Genomic DNA, 25,758 nt, shown 5'->3' with positions numbered 1-25,758 from the left:
AATTACTGTTTCTATTTCACTAAGGGTTATGAATCAGTTTAAATTGATTATTTAACCTTGTTTTAACTTTATTAGGTCATATATATCAAGAAATTCACCCATTTCTTTTCAAAAAGGAAACGGAATTTCTTCAATGTCTGTTGTAATACTCCCTTCCTCAACTCTTATTTTATTAGTTTGACTCTTTTCTCTCCATTTTCTGGCTAATTTCACTAAAGGTTTGTCAATGTTGTTGATCTTGTCAAGGAACCAATTCTTTATTTCACTGATTCTTTATATTCCTTTTTGTTTCCATTATTTATTTCGGCCCTGAGTTTATTTCTCCCTTCTACTCTTTTTGGCATATTTCTTCTTGTTGTTCTATAGCTTTCAGGTGTGTCATTGAACTACTGATCTGAGATTCCTCCAGTTTTTAATATAGGCACTCTGCATCATGAACTTGCCACTGTGACATGCCTTCACGTGTGTCACATGAGTTTGGATATGCTGTGTTTTCATTTTATTTCAATTCTAAACAGTTCTTTATATTCTTCTTCATTTCTGTCCTGGCTGTTTTCATGCAGTAGTAAGTTGTTCTATTTCTATGAGTTTGTATACTTGCTGCTGTTTCTATTGTTTTTGAAATCCAAGGTGGTCAGATACGATGCATGGTGTTACTACAATGTTATTGTATCTGTTAAGACTTCTTTTGTGTCCAAGTATGTGGTCAATTTTAGAGAAATTTCTATGAACTGCTGAGAAGAAAGTATATTCTGGAACTATGATGTCTGAAGTATTTCTTGATATAGATATCTTGTCTGGTCTTTTCTGGGTGAGTATTCTGTTTTGGTTGCTTTGCCCACGCTGCATACTAGATGGGAAAAACAGAGTGTTTCTATGGGTCAACGGGTAACACCGAGTAATGGAAATGGTGATGGACAGAGCAGGACAGAGCCGGGGGACCCTAGGACTGAACCAAGAGATTGAGTCCCCAAGGAATGGAAGTAAGATAGGAGGAAGAGTTCCTGTAAGCAGGTTGCAGCAGGACTAAGCAGAAGTCTGGAAAGAATAAAAGGAAGAAAAGAAAGAGGTAAAGAAAATTGCCTACCTATATCTTAGCCACCAGGGTTCCCATCATTAAACATTAAAAATGTTTCTGCACGTCAGCAGCTAGCACAAAGGAATACAGAGGGGCTAGAAACAAAGGCTGAGCAATTCTACGCAATAGCTTTTTTTAAAAAAGAAAGAAAACAAACGACAACTGCTAGCAAGGATATGGGAAACAGGGAACGCTCATGCACTGTTGGGGAAAGTGCAAACTGGCCAAACCTCTATACAAACCAGTGAGCTGTTTCCTTTCAAACTAGGAGCAAGTCTTCCATGTGACCCAGCTATTCCATTCCAGGGCATACATCTAAGGAACTTAAGTTCCTACTACAGAGACATAAATTCAACCATGTTGACAGAAAACAGAGGAGTAGCTAGATGTTTATCAGCAGATAAATGGATAATGAAAATGTGGTACCTATACTTAATGAGTTTTATTTAGCTAGAAGGAAAGAGGAAATTTACAGATCAATGCATGGGGCTGGAAAACATTATCCTGAGAGAAGTAATACATGTGCAGAAGAAGAAATGCTGAGTACAATACAGGATACTAGAAATTAACCACTGACAGGGAGGGAGAAAATCTTATGGGATGGGAAATAATAGAACACAGTTAATATGAAGGAGAAAGGGGAAATCATGGGTTAGCAGGTTTTAAAACTTAGAGAGATGACAGTGTATGGCAGAGGCATGGCAGGAGGAGAAATAGTAACTAAGTATATTTTTAAAAGCTACACAGAAACCTATTTTATGAGTCTCAGTCTCTCTCTCTCTCTCTCTCTCTCTCTCTCTCTCTCTCTCTCTCTCTCTCTCCCCCTCTCTCTTTCTCTCCCTCCCTCCCCATATTTAATTAAGAGTTTAGTTAGAGTTACTCTATATAAAGGACAATGTTCCTCCCAGAAACCACAGGTTGCCAAATGAAAACCTAGTTCCAGGCTAAGGATACCTTCTTTTGAGTTGTTGGTTAGGAACACCCTTCAGATCCTTCTACTGACCTATTGCCATTGCTTTACTTTCCCACCAGAACTTGACTCTAAGGCAGTGTTGCTGAAGACACCACTAGAGTCACAGCACATAGAAAATCAAGTTGGTACTGACCAAGAAGCTTCCTCTTTGGTGGCTACCCTTTATAGTACTAAAAGATGCAGGGTAGGTTGTGGAGTTGGAGGATGACATTAACAAGCTTATACATCTGTGAACCTTGTAAACTATGATATGTTTATGCGTGTAACAGTGGCACAAATATTACAGGAATAATTAGCTATTTCCTGAATGGATTTAAGACCCAGTACTTAGAAGGAAAAACATTTCTGGTATAAATCTGGTCCCTGGTGCATGGTTGGGGGTGTTAATAGGCCCCAGAACTGACCTAACTAGTCTGTTAAATTAATGTCAAACTTCCTCCTAAATTCTTATCTCTATACCCACAGGTTAGTGTAGCTCTGTGTCTCAAAACTCATCAGGGAAGTTTCATTGAACAATGAACAGAGATGAATAGTGAAAGTCACAAGTAGAGAAAAGAACAAGTATCTGGAGAGTCCTGGCCATAAACAGAACATCAATACAAATGAATGACAAATACTTTTTAAAATGTTTAACATCTTTAACTACCATGGAAATGCAAAGTAAAACCACTCTGATGATTGGAATCATGGCTTAATTAATAGAGTGAAGACTTGGTTTGATCCCTAATCCTGCAAATCATGGTCCTGCACAACTGTAATACCAGAACTTGGTAGCTAGAGGCCTGAGGACCAGAATCCCAAGATCATTTTGTTATCCAGCAAGTTCCAGGGCATCTGAGATTAATGAAATTCTGTCCCCAAAACAAAATGATAAAATAACTTTTAAAAATACTTTGAGATTCCATATTAACTGAGTCACAATAACTAATATCAAAACAAAATGAAACAAAAATATTGGTGAGGATATGGAAGAGGACCCTTATTCAGTGTTGTGTATGGAAACTGGTAAAATTAATGTGGAAACTAAAAATAGAATTGGATCAGCAAGATGGGTGAGGGCATAAAGGCTCCTGTTTTCAATCTTGATGACCTGAGAACAACTAAAACCCACATGGTAGAAGAGAGCTAACTCCCACATGCACATGAAGGGTTTTTAAAAAATACTTACCATATGATTCAGCTATATCATTCCTGAGTAAATATATAATGAACACTATATCTAACCACAAAGATGCTTATACATAAGTTTATTCTTACTCTATCCACAATAATAAGGAAAGGAAATCAGCCTTGATACCTATCAAATGATAAATATATAATGAAAATGTGGTGTGTGTGTATGAAATTTTAATCAGCTATAAAAATGAAATTTGCAGGAAAATGATGAAACTGAAAAATGTGTTACTAAGTTAGATAACACAAACTCAGAAAGACAGATACCACATGTTCTCTATCATATGCATATCTTACCTGCTAGTTTTTATTTATTTACATTTTGATGGGAGTGATTAGAAGACAGCAAGAAACTAACAAAAGGACCTATAAGAAGAAAAGAAACTCTAAGAAGTGTGACTGTAATAAAACACATGTGATATGAAAGTAGTAAGGAAATAAAAGGGCATGGCTTAAACAAACAGGGAAGAAAGGGAAATAGAGCAGAGAAGGTGGTCGAGAGAATCAACCACAAATAAGGCATGAATATCCCTTCTTTGGAAATTGCTTCAAAGCTGAGATGAAGTATTAGGGGGAAGCTTGTTGCTATTACTGCTGTTTCTCTGGATGACAGAACCATAAGACATAAACGGCTTGCATGATATTTTGGAGTGGCAAGCTATTAAAGGAAAATAAAGCTGGATCTGGCATCACTCACAAGTCAAGAGGTCGTTAGTTGTAAGGACTGACAATGTAAATGGTCATAGTTGATATTTTGGAGACAAAATTCATTGGGAATTGAATTGCTTATAATCTAGAAGATACCAGTGATACTAGAAAGTTAAGTAAGCAGAGGCCAAAGACAGAGTGGAACTAAAAACATAAAAGGGGATATGTGTGCTAACTTAAAAAGCTACCTAGGACTATTCTAGCCAGATCTGCATGAAATTTTTTATTTAGGCCCTTGAGTAACTTGATATTTGAGAGGTTTTCCTCTACTTCTCTTGAGGTTTTGACCCAGAAGCAGGTCTCACAAAGAACGGTGCACGTGCCTCTTTATTCTTCAGTAAGCGTATTCTCTGGCCTTGAAAGATGACTCCTGCTGGAGTTTAAGTTTTGATGCTGTGTCTTTGTAGCACCTACTGTGGCCTTCCATGTAGACTATAGACTGAGACAGAGAATTGTGGCAATCACTTATGCAGCTGACATTCTCACTGGCCAAAGGAATTCTTGAAAAATGGACCAGCCCAAAAATGTCTGTTCCAGAACTGTGACTACTACTCTAGTGTGTTAATACCAAACTGAAGGCCAGATATGTCTTGGATTCTATTTGTGTTATGCTTAGAGCTAAATGAAGGACCCAGCACTGGTTCATTCCCTCCCTTGTGATGGAAACAAAGGCAACTTTTCTGATCAAAGTCTAGGCTCTACCTACATTCTGTTAGCGTAAGCCATTGGTATGGCAGGCGAGTATGGTCTCAGGGCCTTCTTTTCCATCCTGTCTAACTGTGTAATAGAATACAAGAATCTAGAATAATTAGAGGAATTAACCAGGTCTTCTATGGCCAGAAAATACACTTGAAGAGACACCTTAGCTATCAGTACTGAGTTTCTTTATGAAGATATCCAACAATTAGATACATTAAGCAAACTTGATTTTTGCTTATAGATGGAATTAAATGCATGTAGGATGATTAAAAAAAAGGATAACTGTCAAGAAGCTACACTGCAGGAAAGCTATGGCTATTTAAAGAAGCAATCACCTTGAAATGAGATTGTGCGTTTTATACAAAGAACATATATATCAAGAACAAAAACAGTACCTTTCAGGAAGAAAAGTCAGTCCCTTGTAGTAAAGGTATGTAAGTAAAAAGAAAGCAAGTAGGCCCCTGATACAGTATCACACCACATTTGTTTGTTTTTTTTTTAATAGAAGTGAATATGAAGTTATAACTCAAGATAAGTAATGATGTCGGCCCAGAAATACTCCAAAAGATCTCCCTGAGATGTCTGAGATGAATTCTCCAAACTGAACAGGGTCCTATGGGACACTAAGGGCTTAAAAGAGGGAGAGAGCTTATAAAACAATAGAACTCAGAAAGATCATTTCTGAGAGAGGAAATGGGAATCCCCACAAGGCTCACAGAAATGAGCCTGTGATCTTCTTAATGTGGAAGAGTTTTAATTATTGATAGATGACCTTGTAGCTTACAAGGAAAGGGACTTGATAGTCCAGACAAGTTTTGGCAACATTTTACACAATGGGAGTTTTAAAAAGGAATCAATCTCCGGGATTAATATGGGCAGATAATCTCAGAATAGTAGAAGTACAAACTTGTAAGAGTCACTATGGAAATCAGTGTGGCGGTTCCCCAGAAAGATGGGAATTGATTTACCTCAAGATCCAGCTATAGCACTCTTGGGCATATACCCTAAAGATGATCCATCCTTCCACAGAGACACTTGCTCAATCATGTTCATTGCTGCTCTATTCATAATAGCCAGAAATTAGAAACAATCTAGATGGTATGCAACAGAAAAATGAATTTAAAAAAATATGGTACATCTATACAATGGAATATTACTCAACCATTAAAAAAAATGATATCATGAAATTTGCAGGCAAATGCTTGGAACTAGGGGGAAAAAATCATCCTGACTAAAGTATTCCAGACTCAGAAAGATGAATATGGCATGTATTTGCTTATATATGGATATTAGCTGTGAAGTCAAGAATACCCAAGTTACAATCTTTAGAACCACAGATGGTAGGTATATAGTAAGGCTCTAAAGGAACAGATCTCGATAAGAAGGGGAAGTAGAATAGATACTTACGGATAGATTGCAGCAGGTGGGGGGCTGGAATAGAAGGATCAAGTGGAAAGGGGAGACAGGGAGGGGTTTGGGGAGGAACTAAAGGAAGAGACAGCTAATAAAGGAAGGCATTTAAGGGGTAGTATAGAAACCTAATACAGTAAGAAAAATTCCTAAAATATATACATATATGAAGGCAAACTAAATGAAATCACCAAATAATGCAGGAGACAGAGCTCTGACTGGCCATCACTTGTCACCAAACCAGGCTTTCAATACGGGGATTTGGTTTACATTTCTTTGATTCATTGGCCAAAGGGACCCCATGGGAATCTCCAAACAACCCAGGCTCTTGCCAAGACTATAGGTTGCTTTCCACAAACTGTAGCAAGGCTCCATTTGTTGAAGACAACACCAACACAACTCACTGAACATGGAGATATCAAGCTGGTGCCTACCTAGAGCCTTCACCCCTAAATTCCAGCATCTTTATTACAGAAATATAGAATATTCTGCACACTCTAAAAAGACAAACATAAACACCAAGACAGCCACAAAACCTTTATCTATAATGATGTACCACCTGCAAGATATGTCAGGGTAATAGAGGCACAAAGCTTGTGAGAATAACCAACCAATAACTGACTTGCCTTAAGCCCACTCCATGAGATAGAGCTTATACTCAACATGACTTGGGTGACCAAGAACCAGAGACTAGATAGCCCAGGGGTCTAGGGGAAAACTAAATAATACTGGTCTAAAAAAGAAAAATAAAATGTAATGATAAGGGCCAGGCAGTGGTGGTGCATGCCTTTAATCCCAGCACTCGGGAGGCAGAGGTGGGCGGCAGAGGCGGGCGGATCTCTGTGAGTTCAAGGCGAGCCTGGGCTACAGAGTGAATTCCAGGAAAGGCTCCAAAGCTACACAGAAAAACTCTGTCCCAAAAAAACAACAACAAAAAAAAAATGTAATGATAAAATGACTCTAAATGATATTCTGCTATACTCATAGATGAGTGCCTTGTTCAGCCATCATCAGAGAGGCTTCCTCCTGCAGCAGATGGGAACAAATACAGAGACCCACAGTCAGACATTATGCAGAGAAAGACCTTGAAATTCCTAAATGGAATGTTTCCATCACATCCCTTCCTTCAGAGCTCAGGGAATACTACAGAAGAGGAGGTGGAAAGAGTGAGAGTGTAAGAGCCAGAGGAAGGAGGACACCAAGAAAGCAAGTCTCACTCAAGAACAAAGATCATATGAACTTATAGAAACCGAAGCAGCATATACAGGGCCTGACAGATATGAACTAGGTATATATAAGGTTTCTCTGCATATATATGGGGCTTCCAGTTTAGCGTTTTTATGAGACTACTCATGTACCAACAAGTGGGTCACTGGTTCTTGAGGCTTCTCTTAGGTTCTTTTCCTTCTCTTGGTTTATCTTGTCAAACTTGGTTTTGTTTTATCTTAGAATATTTTATTTTGTTATATTTTAAAAACATGAATGAATGGTGCTGGGTGGTGGTGGAACATGCCTTTAACTAGGAAGGTAGAGGTAGGTGGATTTGAGTGTGAGGACAGCCTGGTCTACAGAGCAAGTTCCAGGATAGCCAGGGCTCTGCTATAAAGAGAAACCTGTGTCAAAAGTAAGACAGACAGACAGACACACACACACACAGAGAGAGAGAGAGAGAGAGAGAGAGAGAGAGAGAGAGAGAGAGAGAGAGAGAGAGAGAGAGAGAACCTAGCCACTAGGGTAAAGGTTAACAAATGGCCCGTCACTGTTACCTGCTAGGAGAGGGGAAATTCCTTCCCCAACAGAGTGACACTGGGTACATGAACCACTCCAGGACAAGCCTCATGATTAGTAGTTAAGCAACATATAATGGACTCCATGGTTCGTATCCCCCCCCTGCGCCTCCCCCCACCCCCGTGTGTGTGTGTGTGTGTGTGTGTGTGTGTGTGTGTGTGTGTGTGTGTGTGTACACACAGAGAGAGAGAGAGAGAGAGAGAGAGAGAGAGAGAGAGAGAGAGAGAGAGAGAGAGAGAGAACGCGCACTTTTATGTGGTTACAGTTTGATGCTGGGTTTTTTAGGAGGGGTATTGTTCATTTATTTTCTTGGTTGTGGAGGGTTTTGTTGTTGTATTTGGGTTTTATGTTGTTGTTTTTTAAGAAAGAATTGAAAGTTAGGGGTAGAGGATCTAGAAGAATTTAAGGAAGAGAAAGAATATGATCAAATATATTTTAATTTAAAAATTGTTTTAAATAAGAAAAAAAGAAAATGTACATCAGTGCCTACTGTATGTTATGCTAGAAGCTTTAAACAAAAATATATGCCCTCCAAATTTTCATAGGTTTTAGAAAATATAAATTTCATGCCATGTTTGAGAATTTTGAAGTCAAAAATCTACAATGTAAACCTGTGGCATGAATATTTAGAATTATATATACCAACAAATTAAATAATTTATATTATAAAAAGCAAAACTGAATTTGATAAAGACAAACAAATATTGAAGAAAATTCAAACTGAAACAAAGATGGAATTTGAAAAAAAAAATTTTAAGACAGGGTTTTTCTGTGTAGTTTTGGTGCCTGTCCTGGATCTCGCTCTGCAGACCAGGCTGGCATTGAACTCTCAGAGATCTGCCTGGCTCTGTCTCCCAAGTGCTAAGATTAAAGGCATGCACCAACACTGCCCAGTGGAATTTAAAAATATAACACAACTAAAAAACTCAGGATAAAGCCTTCACACACACTGAAGTGATAATTACTGAAACAAAAAGGATGACTAAAAACACAAATGGGACAAAGAAACAAACCAAGACAAAAATGATGCAATCAATAAACATCTTTCAACAATAACTTTAAATATTAATGCCCTCAACTCTCCAATCAAAAGACACAGCATGGTTGATGGATTAAGCAACAAATACATTTTTTCATTTGTCTACAAGAACCTCATCTTAGATTTAAAGATGGTACCACCCTTAAAGTGAAAGGATGGAAAAAAGTACTCCAAGAAAATGGAACCAGAAAGCAAGCTGTGATAAGTTTTACATCTGAGTTCAACCATTAGGGCTTCCTATACTTTCTATAGGAGCATGTATTATAAGGTCTTCCTTAACCCAAAGAGGTTGGGTCATTAGCACATATTATGATCACTTCATTAATGAATTTATTTGTATTAAAATTATTTGTCAGACTGTGAGCTCCTTGAAAGCCTGACTTGTATTTTATGTGTCTTGCCTGAGAATATAGTCTACCCTAAAGAATCAACTGTGAAAGAACATGAAGTGAGTGACTCTTCACCACACTGCTCACTGAAAACTCCTCATTTGATGTGTTTAAACAGTGCAAGGAAAACTAACTGTTCTTTCACAGCATACCTTCTCCTCAGGTTCTAGAGGCCCCAGGGCAACTTCAGAAGAGCAGTGAAGATCTAAACTCTGAATCATTTCTGAGGTTGACAGACCGGGAATTGAATATACGTGAGATGAGCTATCAGGCTTCTTCCTTTCTACATGTCACATACATGTAGAATTACAAATGATACAATTAAGCCATTGCTTAATCTGTAGATTACCCACTGTGTCCTTTTTATAACTGTCAGTCAGAATACCAACTGCCTATCATGACACAGCAACTGAGAAACACAAGGCTAAAAGCTATGTTGGGGACAGTCCACTTGTGATTTCCTGATAAACTTTCTCAATCCAAATGGTGATGAAATAGCCAGTTAGTGTTGCAATACACCTACAGCTTTAGATTAAAACATAAAGCACTCAAGAAAGAAGTGGCTAGAGAGAAGTACACACAGCAGGAAGCTGTTCCTCACTAAGAAACTGCAGTTTCTGAGAAGAGGAGGAGGAAGTAAAGAGGGAGAGCAGCATCTTAAACACTTAAGAAAATACTGAAGAAACCAGGGTCTCAAATATGACTAAAAGACTAAGTTCAGACTATCCTTAGTTATAAAGGTAAAAGCGCAAGAATGCATGTTGGCTAGGTAGAGAGTCCACAAAAGCCAATCGTGTCTATGTAAATGTCCTTCTGTAAAGAAGTACTATCTCGAAAAACCAAAAAAAAAAAAAAAAAAAAAAGAAGTACTATCTCCAGCTCTATTTCTTAGAGAAATATTTTCTGAAAAAATACCATATAATGATACCGACTAAAAGAGACAGACAGGAAGGATACTCTCACTTACTTGCTCCTACCACTGTAAGAATCACTGACATGTTTACCTTCATTTTACAATGACTTGAAACAAACATCCTCTTTAGCTATAACCCCTACAACCAATACCCCTTTTCAAATAAGTTTCCAATCTCTATATGACAAATGGCCATGTGCTAGGGAATGTACACTAGTCAAAAAATACAATACCTGTCATTTGTTTGCCAATACAGCTGTCACATTTTCAGTTTGAAGAACCAGTAGGATGCTATTTCTAGCCCCTTCCTCTATAGATACTTAAACCTCATAGGAACTTCATTATCTAGTTATATATCAACTTTTTCTTTATTTCTTTTCAAGGCAGAAAAGGTTTATTTTTGCTTTACAGTTCCAGAAGGGAAAACATAGGGGTATGTGTGTGTGAGGGACACAATTAAAAAATTAAAATAAAATGAACTGCCAACATGACTGCTCCATTATTAGGGAAAGTTTTTATTGTACATATGAGAGAGGGAATAGCCGAAGGCATCTGGAAGAGTTCTGAGCTGAGAAAGAAAGTAGACTAGACATGGCCAGCAGACTGGACATGGCCAGGGCTAGGGAATTGGGAGAGAATATTGGAGATAGCGAGGTAGGAAGAGATAGAGACTAGAGCACAGTGAGAGAGAGTAAGAGATAGACCAGCAGGTCTGGAGGGCAGTGAGTGAGAGGAGGAGAGAATAAGAGGAGAGCACATATATATTATGCCATTATAAAAAGAACAAACGGGTATCTGCGAGGAAGGAAGCCTGGGGAACTGAAAAGGTCTAGGATGCAGCACCGACTTTGAAATGTATAACAGGTACTTGTGATCCTGAGGGAGCTTCGAGGCGCATGTGATTTGATTTGCAACCATGGGTCCCTTCTGCTGAGGTAAGGGAAATGACTCCTTTTGGTAGATGGGAACCAGTTTTCAAAGTTCCCACTGGCTTTTATTGAACTGCCTGAAACCATCCTATAGTCCAGGCTGAGCTCATTTCTGGGTATACGGACCATCTGTTTGTGGAAAACTGGAGTTTCCTTTGGACCTGAAAAGGAAGGCACTAGGAAGGAACCCAAAAGCAGTGCTACTTTATTATTATTTCAATCATATCCAGAACAGTTCTTCCTAATGCTTAGAAGTATCCACAGAAAAGACCTTTTCCATTATTAAGCAGGAAATTAAGTACTGAAAATGTTATAGCTTAGATATTAAATATCTTGCCAAAATGCTTGTGTATGGGAGACTTGTTCTATGATATAGACAGTATTCAGGAGGAGGACTGAGGGAAAGGAAAAAAAAACGATCATGAGGGTTCTGACTTCATGAATAGACTAATCCAGTTTTAGATTCATGATTTAATGACGGGTCACTAGAGCCATGCCTTTACAGAATTTCTTAATTTTTCTATCTTTTGCCTCTTCCTCTCTACTTACATCTGTCTCCTGGACCACATGCAATCCTGTATAATGTTCAGGTTCACCTAGGGCCCATAAGAACCAAGTGAATGTCTAAGGACGGAAACTTCTGAAACCATGAACAAAAACAAATCTTCCCTCAGTACAGTATGAGTCACAGAGACAGAAATCTAACATAGCATTCATGTCTCATAGTCAATAGCTGGCTTTATAAATATAGAACGTTAATGAGGTATTAACAAAGAAGTATTGACATCAATTTCTAAAAGACCAGAAGTAACTTTCTTTGCTACGCATTAGCTACTTTGCACACACACACACACACACACACACACACACACACACACACACACACACACAGATGTGCAAGTGGACCATAAGCAGAATTCCACTTTTCACTCTTTATATAATGACCACACACGTTCTCCTCGGTAAGAAGATCTCAGGACCTCCTTTTAATTCTAATGGTTGAAATCTTGTTTTAACATTCACTGTTTCACTGAGACTATTATAGTCATCTATTGGGGTATCCTTAGCAACATAATCTTTTTGTAATTCTCAGCTCCTTCCAACTCTGAGAGCAGCAACAGACAAATGCTATGGATTCAGAATGCCCTGATCAAAGAGTATAATCCTTTCATCAGGTGAAGATATGGTGTAAAGACAGCAATCTAGAACCAGAGCAGGCAGAAAACAAAATCAACTATCATCCCAGTGTTGAACTTCTCAACTTCCAGAACTGTAAGAAACAAATGTCTGTTGTTTGTTAGCTACTTAGCCAGTGGTATTTGTACTAGCAGTCCTAATGGCCAAGATAATATTCACGATCCACAGCTTTTAACTTGCCTTTTGACTCACTATATACTTAGGATCTTCATCTTTCCTCCTTCACCTTCCTTTTACCTACACAGAATCCCTTCCCTTCCATAACCTGTATAGTTTGAAAAGACTTGCTGAATACAAAGCATCTGCTAGATGTTGCTGATACCACACTAAATCCAGATTGTATTCAGTCCTATGGAAGTGCAGGGGGTTAGTAGAGAAGAAAATACAGGCTATCAGCTTCTTGCTGCCCCTTAACTTTTTTATACATCTTCCTCCTGCGCATGTGAGATACACAATGGTCCATGCTACCTATACTCTTCAAATGTTGTTCACAAGCTTTGTATTAATTTTCATAGCTTTGTACTAATTCCCACAAACATAGAAGCTTAAAGAAATGCCCATTTATTAGCTCATCGCAATCTGAATCATTTCAACTGGCTCCACTGTTCAGCATACCACAAAGCTGACACAAAGCTACTAGCTGGGCTTAGTTCTCCTTCAGAGGCTCTGGAGATAAATCTGAATTCCAAGACCATCCTTGGCAGAAATCAACTACTTGCAGTTGTAGGACATAAGTTCCATTTCTTCACTGGCTAACAGCTAAGTCTGCTCCCTCTAAGTTTTGAAATGCTGTCATTTGTGGTGGGCACTCCATCACCTTCACATCATCAGCAGTTTATCAACCCCAGTCTTGTCTTGCTTTAATTGCTCACTTCCTGAATACTAGACACATGCCTAAAGGCTCACAGGATTAGGTCATATCTACTGAACATGAAGTACCTTCTGAAAACCAAATGGCGTATTACAAAATTTAATTACAGTGGTAAAATCCACTGAACTCAAGACACAGATCTTGCTATGCAGAGCAAAAAAGTGGGTACATTACAGGTCAATTAGAATTCACTAGCACAGTTAAGCAAAACACACACACACACACACACACACACACACACACACACACACAATGGCATTTAATCCCAGTACTCAGGAGTCAGAGGCAAGCAGATCACTTCAAGACCAGCCTGGTCTACATAGGGAATTCCAGGGCAACCAGGGCTATGTAGAGAGATCTTGTCTCAAAAAAAAAAAAAAAAAAAAAAAAAAACCAGAAACCAAAATCAAGAAGAAAAGAGAAGAAGAGGAGGAGGAGGAAAAAGGGAGGGAGGGAGGGAGGGAGGAAGGGAGGGAGGGAGGGAAGGAATTATAGCAGGACATAATGGCATACACCTATGATCCTGGCACTACAGTGTCTGAGCCAGGAAGATTTTGAGTTCAAGGCCAGCCTTGGGCTACATGGCAAGATCTAGTCTCAAACAAAAAGAAGGTTGTAACAGTGCTTAGCAATAGTACTCGGTATTTGAGTAATTTTTTTTATTATTAAATGATTCACTTATTTTTATTTTGTGTACACTGGTGTTTTACCTGTATGGCTGTCTGTGTGATGGTGTTGAATACCCTGAAGCTTGAGTTAGAGACAGTTTTGAGCTGCCATGTGGGTGTTGGTAACTGAACCTGAGTCCTTTGGAAGAGCAGACAGTGCTCTTAAATGTTGAGCCATCTCTCCAGCACACCACACCACCCCCCTTTATTTTGGTTCCAGCCCCCTTTTTGTAGGTCTTTTTTTTTTTAGGGGTGTTAGCCCTGGCTGTCCTGGAACTCGATCTATAGACCAGGCTAGCCTCAGACTCAGAGATTGAAATGCCTCTTGCCTCCTGAGTGCCGGGATTAAAAGTGTGCACCACTACCACCTGGCTCAGGTACTCTTTATATAAGATTTTACTTTCTGATTCTCACACTTCAGTAACCACAAAAATAGGTAACTCTCACATTTATGCCTCTAGTCCTTTTAGCTTACTCCACTTATCTTTGCAAATGTGTGAGAGACATTTATATTTGAAAAATCTCAATTTCACATGATAAAAATAAACTGTTCATAACCTTTGTTATCTAAGACATCTATTATACCATCTAATGAGTACGTCAGGGTCTCGGCCATCAAGTGTATATTTTACTTATAATGTATTCTGTTTTCTTTTTATATCAAATGGAACTGAAACTACTTCATTGATGATAAAAACTAAGAGCTCAATATTGCTCTTCATTCTCAGGCAGTCCTGCTTTCTAAATCAGGATCACTAAAGATAACCAGTCCCCTAATCCGACCTCTTGCTGCTTTCCTTTATTGATGTCTGTGTGCCCACTTGCACCATCCCACACATCCCTAGAGAAAAGTTCCCAACACTGTGCTCATGTTCTCTTTAGGAACACACCAATCTGCTTTCAGGCAGAGCAGTGAAATGCCTCATCTTAGGACTCAGACACACCCTCAGATCTGGGATCCTTCACTTTCCTGAACCAACCTGAAGCCTCTGCTCAGCTACCCTCTCAATCAAACACACCCTGGCCTTAAAACTCCACACCCTGGTCACTGCCCTTGTCCATGAGCTCTTTTGCTGTCCTCTGACCTATACTCATTCTGGCATCCCACTGCTCTTAACACATGTATTTTACCTTTCCCACTACACCATGAAAGGTGTGTGTCTCTGTAGCTATATCTCTTTCTCTCTAAATCTATATCTTATGGAGCACACACAGGAAGCTAAACAACAATTTCTTTTACCTACTGTCCTAGCTTGCTTTGTGTTGCTGTGATAAACCACAACCAAAGTGGGGTGTGGTGGAGCACACCTGTGATCCCAGCACTTAGGAGGCAGAAGCAGAGGCAGAGGCAGAGGCGGGAGAGGCAGAGAGGCGGGAGAGGCAGAGAGGCAGAGAGGCAGAGAGGCAGAGAGGCAGAGAGGCAGAGAGGCAGAGAGGCGCAGAGGCAGAGAGAGGCAGAGAGGCAGGAGAGGCAGGAGAGGCAGGAGAGGCAGAGAGGCAGAGGCAGAGGCAGGCATCATCCACAATGGCTGGGCCTTCTCACATTAGTCATTAATTGAAGAAAGCACTCCACAGACTTCCTACAAGGCCAATGTGATAGAGGCATTTTTTTCAATTGAGGTTCTCTCTTCTCACATGAACCTAACTTGTGTTAGGTTCACAAAACACTAAACAGCACACCAAAATCCCATCTATGCCTCTAGTCCTGATTTCTTACTCATTCTTACAATTGTTCATCTTTCTTTGCCTACAAGAAGAAAAGTTAATAATTTAGGCCATTGAGTCTTGTCTAAATGAGAATAAAGTGATTGCTTAAATAATAGTAGCTAAATCATTTTAACATTTAACTTATAGTTCAGATGCTAAAAATGTGTATAAGTGGGAAAAAATTCTAGAAAAAGAAATTCCTTCCTTTGGACATCAAAAACATGGAACAAAAGAAGCATAAAGCAAGAAAAGTGTAGGCTATTAAAAATGTGTATAAGATGTATATAAGATGGTACAGTGTGAAAAGTCTATCTATAGGAGACATATAAATGAGGTACACTGCTCGATGGAACACCAAACAGACTTGGTAAGATGTGGACTCCATGTCATCATCAAGGACTGGGGCATAGTAAATATGTTCTCAAGTACTTATTAGCCAACAAATATGCAGCTACATGTCTAAAAATGGCAAGCAATAGATCCTTATATTCATCTATTCAAGTCTCTATAAAAGATTCAGGAAATGTTCACTATTAGAGGAAGAGAATTCTGGGTATCAGAGGACAGGAGTCAGGAGGTTCTTACCCTTTCCCAATCCACATGAACTCAAAAACCACAGTACAGAAACTGGGACCATTCACCTGGATCTTGTTATAGATAGAGCTCAGTGCCAGGGATGGTCTCCATGCTTCTGAGGGAAATATATATATATATATATATACATATATATATATATGTATATGTATATGTATATATATATATGTCTTAAACTGCCAAAAATTCTAGAAAAAAAGAAAAACAATGTGTCGCTATTGCTACTCCTTGAATTTTGTGTGTGCCTCCATTTTGCTCCCCAGGCTCTGCTGTGAGTGACAGGAGAGCAGTAGAGTCTGCTCTCTGTATCTCACCCAGGTGAGATTCTCTCCACGAGAAATATCATCCAGCTGCCACCTGCCTAAATGTACACAGAGAAAGTGGGAAACTCATCTAGGACTCTGCAGCATTTGTAAATTCAAAAGATGCTCTGACAGCAAATTTTTTTAAATATAGTAATTACAACAAACCTGCTTTTTAATGGGCATTTTAATATGACCATGAGGCATGCATTATCAGAATACTATTAGAAATAAACATACGGTACATTAGAAATTCAAACCAATCTGTAAGATTCACTGCAACTGAAAGAAACCAAATTAACAATGTATGTATTCCAAACTGAACAAACCTAATCAGTACAAGGTCTCCCAGATTTAGGGGTAAATTCTATACCGACCATGTACAAAACTTGCAAGATCAAAACTCACTTGGATTAACAGTGAGAGTTCTTCTGGTTTGTATGTGGTTTTTTTGTTTGTTTTTTGATACAGTCTAGTTCTAATCTAGCTTTACAGTCCAAACTGGCCTTAACCTCATATGCTCTTCCTTCCTCATTAGCCTCCAAATTACAGACCTAAGTCCTGTATTTTTTTAAATCCATTTTTTGCCAACATGACAACAACAACTTCTCAGGTAATCTACAACTAAGAGCTGCTAGGAGAAGTCCAAGTGAAGGAGGTGAGGGGAGGGAATGGGAGAGGAGAGGACAGGGGAGGGGAGGGGAGAGGACAGGGAGGGAGAGGACAGGACAGGACAGGGGAGGGGAGAGGACAGGGGAGGAGAGGGGAGAGGACAGGGGAGGGAAGGAGAGAAGAGGAAGGGAGGGGAGAGGAAGGGAGGGGAGAGAGAGGGGAGAGGACAGGGGAGGGAAGGAGAGAAGAGGAAGGGAGGGGAGAGGAGGGGAGGGGGGGAAAGGGAAAAAAAAGGAAGGGAAGGGAAGGGAAGGAGAGGGGAGGGGAGGGGAGGGGAGGGGAGGGGAGGGAGGGGAGGGGAGGGAGGGGAGGGGAGGGGGAGGGGAGGGAGGGGAGGGGAGGGGAGGGAGGGGAGGGGAGGGGAGGGGAGGAAGGGGAGGGGAGGGAAGGGAAGGGAAGGGAAGGGAAGGGAAGGGAAGGGAAGGGAAGGGAAGGGAAGGAAGCTGGTAGAAATTACTCTTTTTTAGGGACTGAACACCCACAAACCTGCTGCCATGCCATCACAGATAAGCATCTTATTCAGTCCTCTTTACTGCTATTTCCTGCCTTTCAAGAAGCTTTAAAATACTATATGATTAACGAGCCGGGCGGTGGTGGTGCACGCCTTTAATCCCAGCACTCGGGAGGCAGAGCCAGGCGGATCTCTGTGAGTTCGAGGCCAGTCTGGGCTACCAAGTGAGTTCCAGGAAAGGCGAAAAGCTACACAAAGAAACCTTGTCTCGAAAAATAAAAAAAATAAAAATAAAAATAAAATACTATATGATTAACATAGAAGAAGTCTTTCTAAATTTTATATTGTAGGCTTTTTTCTTATATGAAAACCAAGCAAAAGCACTTACTTACAGAAACGGTTCATTGTATTTTCCTCTGAAGAAGTCAATTAAAACAAACTAAATGTTATACACTAAGGAAAGTAAACACTGCCTCACTTTATTATATGATAATGTAACCCACTACCACAACAAAATGAGAGAAGTAAAAACACACAGCAAGTGAGAAGTCTGATTCAAGCAATTATGCCATTTCCCCTGGTCGTCCTACACCCGCCACTCTGCTCTCCATGGGCAGAATCCAGCAAGTCTGAGTAAACCACAAGAAAGACATCCACCAGAGCAGAATGCCATAGTCTCCCACGCAGGCCAGGTTAAGAGCAGCAAGTTCTAACAGGTACCTTGGGAGTGGGGACTGAGACAAGGTGGAATGATTTTCCTGACCTCAGATCCAAACACCAAAGGGTGTCAAGACCCAGATTCAAGGTTTCCTACAATTAGTAAATGATGACAGGAAGCAAACTAGCAGAGCCAGTGAACTGTTCCCTAACAAGCCCAAGTGGTAAATTCGTACCTCCCTTTTATTACTTTAAGTAGTACTTTTCTTTTAGTTACGTTTAAGAAAATCTTAAATAAATGTTCAAGGTAAACTGTCCAGACAGACACCAAGGGTGACTAGCCTCATTATTCCCTTTACCAAAGTAATTCTGAGCACATTTTTACTATTTGTGATACAACCAAGTAGTCTCACAAACAAAATAAACACAGGAATGCTCATTTCAACAGAGTCGCTTTGAAAACTGAATAAGAAAACACTGGGTAAAAGATTCTGTAGAACTCAACCTATTATGTAGCATATTAGGTAGATAGTTACAAATGAAACCTGTCACAACTGTATAGCTGTAAAACTGAAGTTTAGTATACAAATTTTTCTAATACCTTTATTCACATTGGTCTTACTTGATAGTAACAAGTATAAAGTTCCCTTCCTACCCACTGCAAACATACTCATAAAAATTCCTTCCGGAAATGTAAGTGCTACAAATCACAGTGACTTACTCAGCTTATGGAACATGGATTAATGTATATTACTATAGAAAATATTGGGAAGAGATTTTCAAATGTTGAACCTCTAATAATACATGTTTATTATCCATTCGGTCTTTTCTATTAAAGTACAAAATTAGTCTTCATCTAGTTTTTCTCATGGTTACATATCCTGAATATATCAATACCTGTTTGACTAAGTACTCTCAGGTATAACATCAGAGCCTCAATACTAATGAAGTCCTCTGAGAGGGCATTCATTGTATAGGAATTATGCTCCCATGACAACTCAAATACACAATTTGATCATACACCCTCATTTCAAGAGTCCTGCCTGATAAAGTTAGAGAATTTTTTTCTTGTGTTTTTTTTTTCCATCACAGGCAATTTATTTTGTTCTATTCATTCACAGTTAATACAGAAAATACTTGGAAACATTTCCATATAATGTTTGACACAGAAATCATCAAATAGAAGTATACAATGTTGGCCGGAGACAGTACCCCAAATGTATTTATATATTAGAAATGAAAAGATCTACAAATGAAATTATGAAGGTTCACCAAAGTCATTTAATCTGTCAGTTTCTCGTTCATTTTTATGTCTTAATAATATTCTATTGTATGAATAAGCCACATTTTATTTCTCTCCAGTATTTGATAGCTATTTGAGTTGTTTTAACTTTTTTACTATTAGCAACACACTGCTGTACATGTTTCATAGGTGCACATTTTCAGTAGTTTGAGGATATATTCCTAAGGGTAGAATTGTTGAGTAACAGAGTAACAATGTTTTGCATTTTGGCCAACCACCAAACTGTTTTCTTGTGTTTTATATATATGTACATTGTATTTATGTGTGTCTACTGTGTATGTAGGTACCTGTGGAGGCCAGAAGAGGGTACTGGGTTTCCTGGAGCTAGAGTTGCAGGTGGTATCTCTATTTCTATTAACACCACTATGTATGTACTCCTGTCCGATCCCTTGACCCAGGACTCAAGAACCCGGAAATCCCGACAGGTGCCCTCAATATATGAGCCACACCTATAACATTTGGGAGGCTATCAATGAGTACTTTTGGTAAAAGAAGGCTTAATGGGAAAAATAGTTTCTTCAAATATCACTGAACTCTTGAAACCCAGTCAATATAACCCATGTAGGAAAAAAAGAAGAAAAAAAAATGTTCCAAAGGAATAGGTCTATATTACTTTTAAACAATGTTAGTTTTAAATAGTTAATGTACTTATTAAATTCAAATATGTAAAAACATGAGGCTGGAGAGATGGGTAAGCAGTTAAAAGCACTGACTGCTCTTCCAAAGGACCCAGGTTCAATTTCCAGCACCCACATGGCAGTTCACAACTGTTCGTAACTCCAGTTCCAGGAGTTCTAGCATCCTCACATTGACATACATACAAGCAAAATACAAACGCACATGAAATAAAAGAATTAACAATTTAAAAAAAACAAAACAATGTAAAAATACATATTTGGAATTTATTTGCTTTGTGTGTACATGTGTATATTATGTGTGTGAAACCAAAAAAAAAATGTTAACAGAAAAACCCTCCATTATGAAGCACTGGATTATGACTGCTTTACATTCATTGACAAGGTGACAATTCTGGTTAAGAAGGAATTAACTCCTGCTAGAAATGAATCAATAAATAAGAAAAGTGGGGGAGGGGGTGGGAGGGGGGAAAATAGGGGAACCCGTGGCTGATATGTAGAACTGAATGGTATTGTAAAATAAAATAAAATTAAAAAAAAAAAGAAAAACAATGAGAAGTTTTAGATATTAACTAATTAGCACACATCCACAAAAAAATTCATATTCCAACAGCCTCTAAGGTAAACCCTGTACATTTTTTATTTTCTCTTTCATCATGAGAAACTTCCTAATTTGGTTAAATACTGTTTTAAATGGAAAAAAGAAAAGTTATGTTCTGAGGATCTGGTGCACTATTTGTAACACTCCCATACGTGCAAAATAAATATTCTTAGGGAACATCTGTTTACAATGTGCAATTTTCCCTGTCTATTCTTCAGCTTTTTGTGAACTTGTATTTCTAATGCATGAGTCAATGCATTTCTGTAGTTGGAAAACAAAAATGGTAAATAGAGGGGGAAGAAACTAAAGGAAAACCTTTCTTACAATAAAAGAAGGAAGATGGACATATCTTCTTAGGCATGTACTCCTTATCAAATCCTTATCAATGCTTTTTCTTGCTCCTAACCTATTTTTTCCAATCTTGAAATTGAGCACAACATTTTCTGAGTAGGTTTTCTTTAAAGGTATAAAGTAATACCTTAAATGATAAGTCAGTACAGTGTGTACTAGAATCTATTTATTTATTTATTTATTTATTTATTTATTTATTTATTTATTTGGTTTTTCGAGACAGGGTTTCTCTATGTAGCTTTGCGCCTTTCCTGCAACTCACTCAGTAGCCCAGGCTGGCCTCGAACTCACAGAGATCCGCCTGCCTCTGCCTCCCAAGTGCTGGGATTAAAGGCGTGCGCCACCACCGCCCAGCCTATTATTTTATTTTTAATTATGTATACATGCATATGTCTGTGGTCATGCAGGGGCTTGCTCAGGCCAGAAGTGATGGGTACCTCTTCAGCTGGAGTTACTAGAAAATAAGCACAAGGCCTCTGCAAGAGCAGAAAGTGCTCTTAAACTCTGAGCATCACTCCAGCCCCCATGGTAAATTCTAATTCAGGAACGGTTAAACCAACTTGAGCATGCTAAGTCATGTAAACAAGAATGCAGTATCACTACCAAAGCCATACAAGAGAGAAAAATTGTAATCATGAAAACCAAAAGTACTAATAAGCTTGTTTTAAATTAATTAACTCCCCAGACTACCTCACATGCAAAGGCAAGAGGAGCGAGCATTCCATACTACACCAGAATAAGCACTGAAACTTATCTGAAGAACCCTAGTCATGGCTGGGAGGAACCAGCAATCTTCATCAATTAAAGATTTAACAGGCCGGGCGTGGTGGCGCACGCCTTTAATCCCAGCACTCGGGAGGCAGAGCCAGGCGGATCTCTGTGAGTTCGAGGCCAGCCTGGGCTACCAAGTGAGCTCCAGGAAAGGCACAAAGCTACACAGAGAAACCCTGTCTCGAAAAAAACCAAAAAAAAAAAAAAGATTTAACAGAACACTGTGTTACTGGCATAAACACAAACAAACAAACACACACACACACACACACACACACACACACAAAGTTGGAATACATACTAAAGGAAATCTTGGCATATTCAAATACAATAAGGGGATTTTTCATGTCTTAGAATACTTATCAGATATTTATTTTAGGTAAGCATAAAATTCTTAGCCCGTTAACATCACTTTCTTAACAGTCACTTCCACCCACTTCTAATTACACCAAACCTACACTCTAGCTTTCTTCCCGGGTTAGCCCTTCTCCCAAAACTATATGTAGAAATTTTCTGAACATGCTGTTACAGTTAGGAAGGAAGAGTAAGTAAATTCAGAAAAAATAGGTTGAATCACTTCTGTGAAAAGCCCTAGAGAAAAACAGGTACCACAGTGCTGTGGGATGGTCTTTCTGTATGTTGTGAAAATGCATTGCTACCACTGGTTAATGAAGAAGCTGCTCTGGATGTAGGATTACCTGAAGATCTTTCAGGGGGGTCTTCCTTGATGGAACCATATTAACCTGAAAGGAATCCACAGCTGCAGTTGCCCAGCTAGCTCAGTCGGTAGAGCATGAGACTGTTAATCTCAGGGTCGTGGGCTCATGCCCTACACTGGGCACCAATTGTAGACTGAAGTTTCTCAGTCCTACCTAGTCCTGGCCAGACAGCAGCCATTGTTGCAAAATAATCACTCAGAGGCTTAATATTAATTACAAATGGTTTGGTATATGGTTCAGGATTCTTGCTAGCTAGCGATTTCATCTAAAACTAACCCGTTTCTAATAATCTATGTATTGTCACGTGGCTGTGGTGTTAATGATCTGCTGGGATGTTGCTTCTTGGGTGGCGGGCAGGCATCTACCCTGACTCTGCCTTCCTTCTGCCTGTATCTTTGCTTGAATTTCCTGCCTGGCTATAACCTGTCTTGCCATAGGCCAGAGCAGCTTCTTTATTAACACATAGTCACAACATACAGAAAGACCAACCCACAGCACTGGGTGCAATTCAAACAAACAGGTCATAAGTTATGTCATTCACAGAGCTCTTCTAGCTCACCTACAAAGGATACAAGTGAGAAAGCCAATACTATCTGGCATGCATAAGGAATCTCTGCGCTTTTAGAAAAAACTCAAATCTTTTCCATTAGTTTTTATGCTTTTCTATTTCCCCTACACCAAATCTATAGTCTTCCAAAATGACAACCTTGGTATAAAATGGGGAAAGTTCACTAAACAATCCTTAGCAAAGGTTGTTGCAATCACTATTCACAGTAAACATAGTCCAAAGAACAAATACCCAGAAGTCCACACAGGCACTGATCACTAAATCAAAGCATGAATAGTTTATGTACTCCTTTTACTTTAAAACCTTGTCATTTTCAGTCATAATTCTTTACTACCTTTACTCCTGGCCAAAAGTAATTAGCAAACAAACAGATAAAATAGATAGATAAATAAATAAAGGAATACAAACCATTGAGTCTGACATTGGTACTGTAACTGCTTTCTGGAGCTCTGGGGCCCCTAAAGCTTTCTTGAGCTTTTCTTGTCCCCACCACCAACCTATAAATAAACTGAATTCACATAATCTTGTGTGTGGTGTGTAAGGAATTGGTAACCAATGTACAGTGACCTTGCTTCATACCCTTTACTTCAACAAAAATTCATCTACTTCGTAAACATCCAAGTTAGGGACTAGGAATGAGAACGTAGAAAGAACTCAAAGTCTCTACATGAATATAAGAAAATACTCAGACACACAGTGAAAAAATGGTAGTAACAGTAAGATGATCTTTGTTTTCATATTTTGTTTTTTAATTACAATACTGTTACCAGATTTCCATAATTCCAAATAAAATTCTGGGGAAAAAATTTCAATATCCTCTAACAGTAGGATTTGTATTAGGCAACTTATATTATGGAGGGGATGAGAAATTTTAATCTAAAGAAAACAAGATTAAAATCTTAAAAACAAAGTATCGTTAGTGAAAAGCTAATATGGAGAATATAGCCACCAATTAAATAAGCATCACATTCCTTAACTAACATGATGAAGCTAGGCAAGTTTGATAATAAACGTTTTTCGTAATTCCCAATCCAGTTGGCTCTAGCTGATACTTATTCTTACAAATTACCTCTATATTCTAAAATGCCTTTTTATATGTTATCAGTCTTGTTTTAAGAACATGCTGGGAACATGCCCAAAATTATTATGCCAGTACAGTGTAGCCTAAAGGAGAGTGAAGGAGCATTTGCACTAAAGATAAGTAAATATTTAAATACCAATGTGCAAAATAAGCAGTGATTATAATGCATTCTAAAGCTATTTCAAACATGTAAAAATTAGACATTAATTTGAAAGTACAAAGCAAAATAGAATAGGTTTGAGGAAGAAATCTACCTGCATCCCAAAGACACTTAAATAGAAGTATATGATGCTCTAACTGTCAATCACAGCTTCCAAAGCTTTCACTTTCTTACAAACCAGATAATTCAATGTAAAACAAACAACAACAAAACCTCCTGAATTAGGCAACACCCTGCTCTCTGACCTAAATTATAGTTCAAATAGATTCTTTCAAGTTTCCTTTAATAATAAACCTGCATATAAAATTTACTTTCCATGATCATTAGAAATACCAATGAGGGAGCAAAGAAGAGAAAAATGGGTGATGCCTAAGATAAAGCTGCAACACATTCCTCGATAGTACTCTGTGGCAATGCTGAGGAACTGAAAGCAGAACACAGTTTCGAGAAACATCTATCCTCTTATTGGCAAGGAAATAAGAACAAAAAGATGGTTTAGGACTGCAGGGGAAATGCGCCCCTGAGGAGCTGATAAACCAGCTCAGTTTTCTATATGTGGTTAAAAAAGAAAAAAAGATTTTTAAAGAGAATTTGGAAAAATATATGAAGTATTAAAATCTATAGACATATGCCCTGAAACTGTCATAAGGAACAAAAGTTACTAATGATTTTGGAAATTATTAAACTTAACAAAGGGCTATACGCAATTTAAAACTTAGAAGACCAAGTCCAAGATTTAAGATCCACACATTAAACAGTGGTGGTTTCCACATGAAAAACAGAATAATGGATTTCTTCTGAAGGAATAAAGCATTCCAAAGAGGGGTGTTCAAAGCTTTAACTAGCTCCAAATAAATAACAGATGATGGATAAGTAGGTAGGTAGGTAGGTAGGTAGATAGATAGATAGATAGATAGATAGATAGATAGATAGATAGATAGATAGATAGATATAGATGATAGATAGATAGACGATAGATACATAGATGATAGATAGATAGATAGATAGATAGATAGATAGATAGATAGATAGATAGATGGATGGAGGAATGGATGGATGGATGAATAGATAAAAAACAGAGTGCTCCCACTAATGTTGCATCTTAAGGAGTTGCAAAAACAAGAACCAAAAAAAAAAAAAAACCAGATTCTCTAGAAATAAAGAAATAATAGTAGAAATGAATGAAAGAGAAGTAAAAATAATTTTAAAAAAAAATCAATGAGCAGTTGGATATTTGCAAAGATGAAAAGATCAATAAATCCTTAGCCAAAGTAACCAAAGGTGGAAAAAAGACCCAAATTTATAATTTTGGGAAAGTGAGAGTTGGAAATGGCTTAAGTTGAATGAAGTC

At 38.5% G+C, this 25,758-nt stretch overlaps 1 protein-coding gene and 1 non-coding gene across 10 annotated transcripts in view; one reads left to right on the top strand and one right to left on the bottom strand.

The window, feature by feature from the left end:
- The window catches only part of Spidr (scaffold protein involved in DNA repair), a 280,374-nt gene that overhangs the window by 198,056 nt on the left and 56,560 nt on the right, over positions 1–25,758 (bottom strand). The window lies entirely within an intron of this gene.
- On the top strand, positions 22,648–22,720 carry Trnan-guu. The gene has a single exon. It is a non-coding gene; the product is annotated as a tRNA-Asn (tRNA).

The sequence above is a fragment of the Peromyscus leucopus genome, chromosome 12 (assembly GCF_004664715.2).
Source record: "Peromyscus leucopus breed LL Stock chromosome 12, UCI_PerLeu_2.1, whole genome shotgun sequence".
In the NCBI taxonomy this organism is placed as follows: domain Eukaryota; kingdom Metazoa; phylum Chordata; class Mammalia; order Rodentia; family Cricetidae; genus Peromyscus; species Peromyscus leucopus.
Note: the sequence above shows the minus strand (reverse complement) of the source record. Positions and strands in the feature narration are given on the sequence as shown.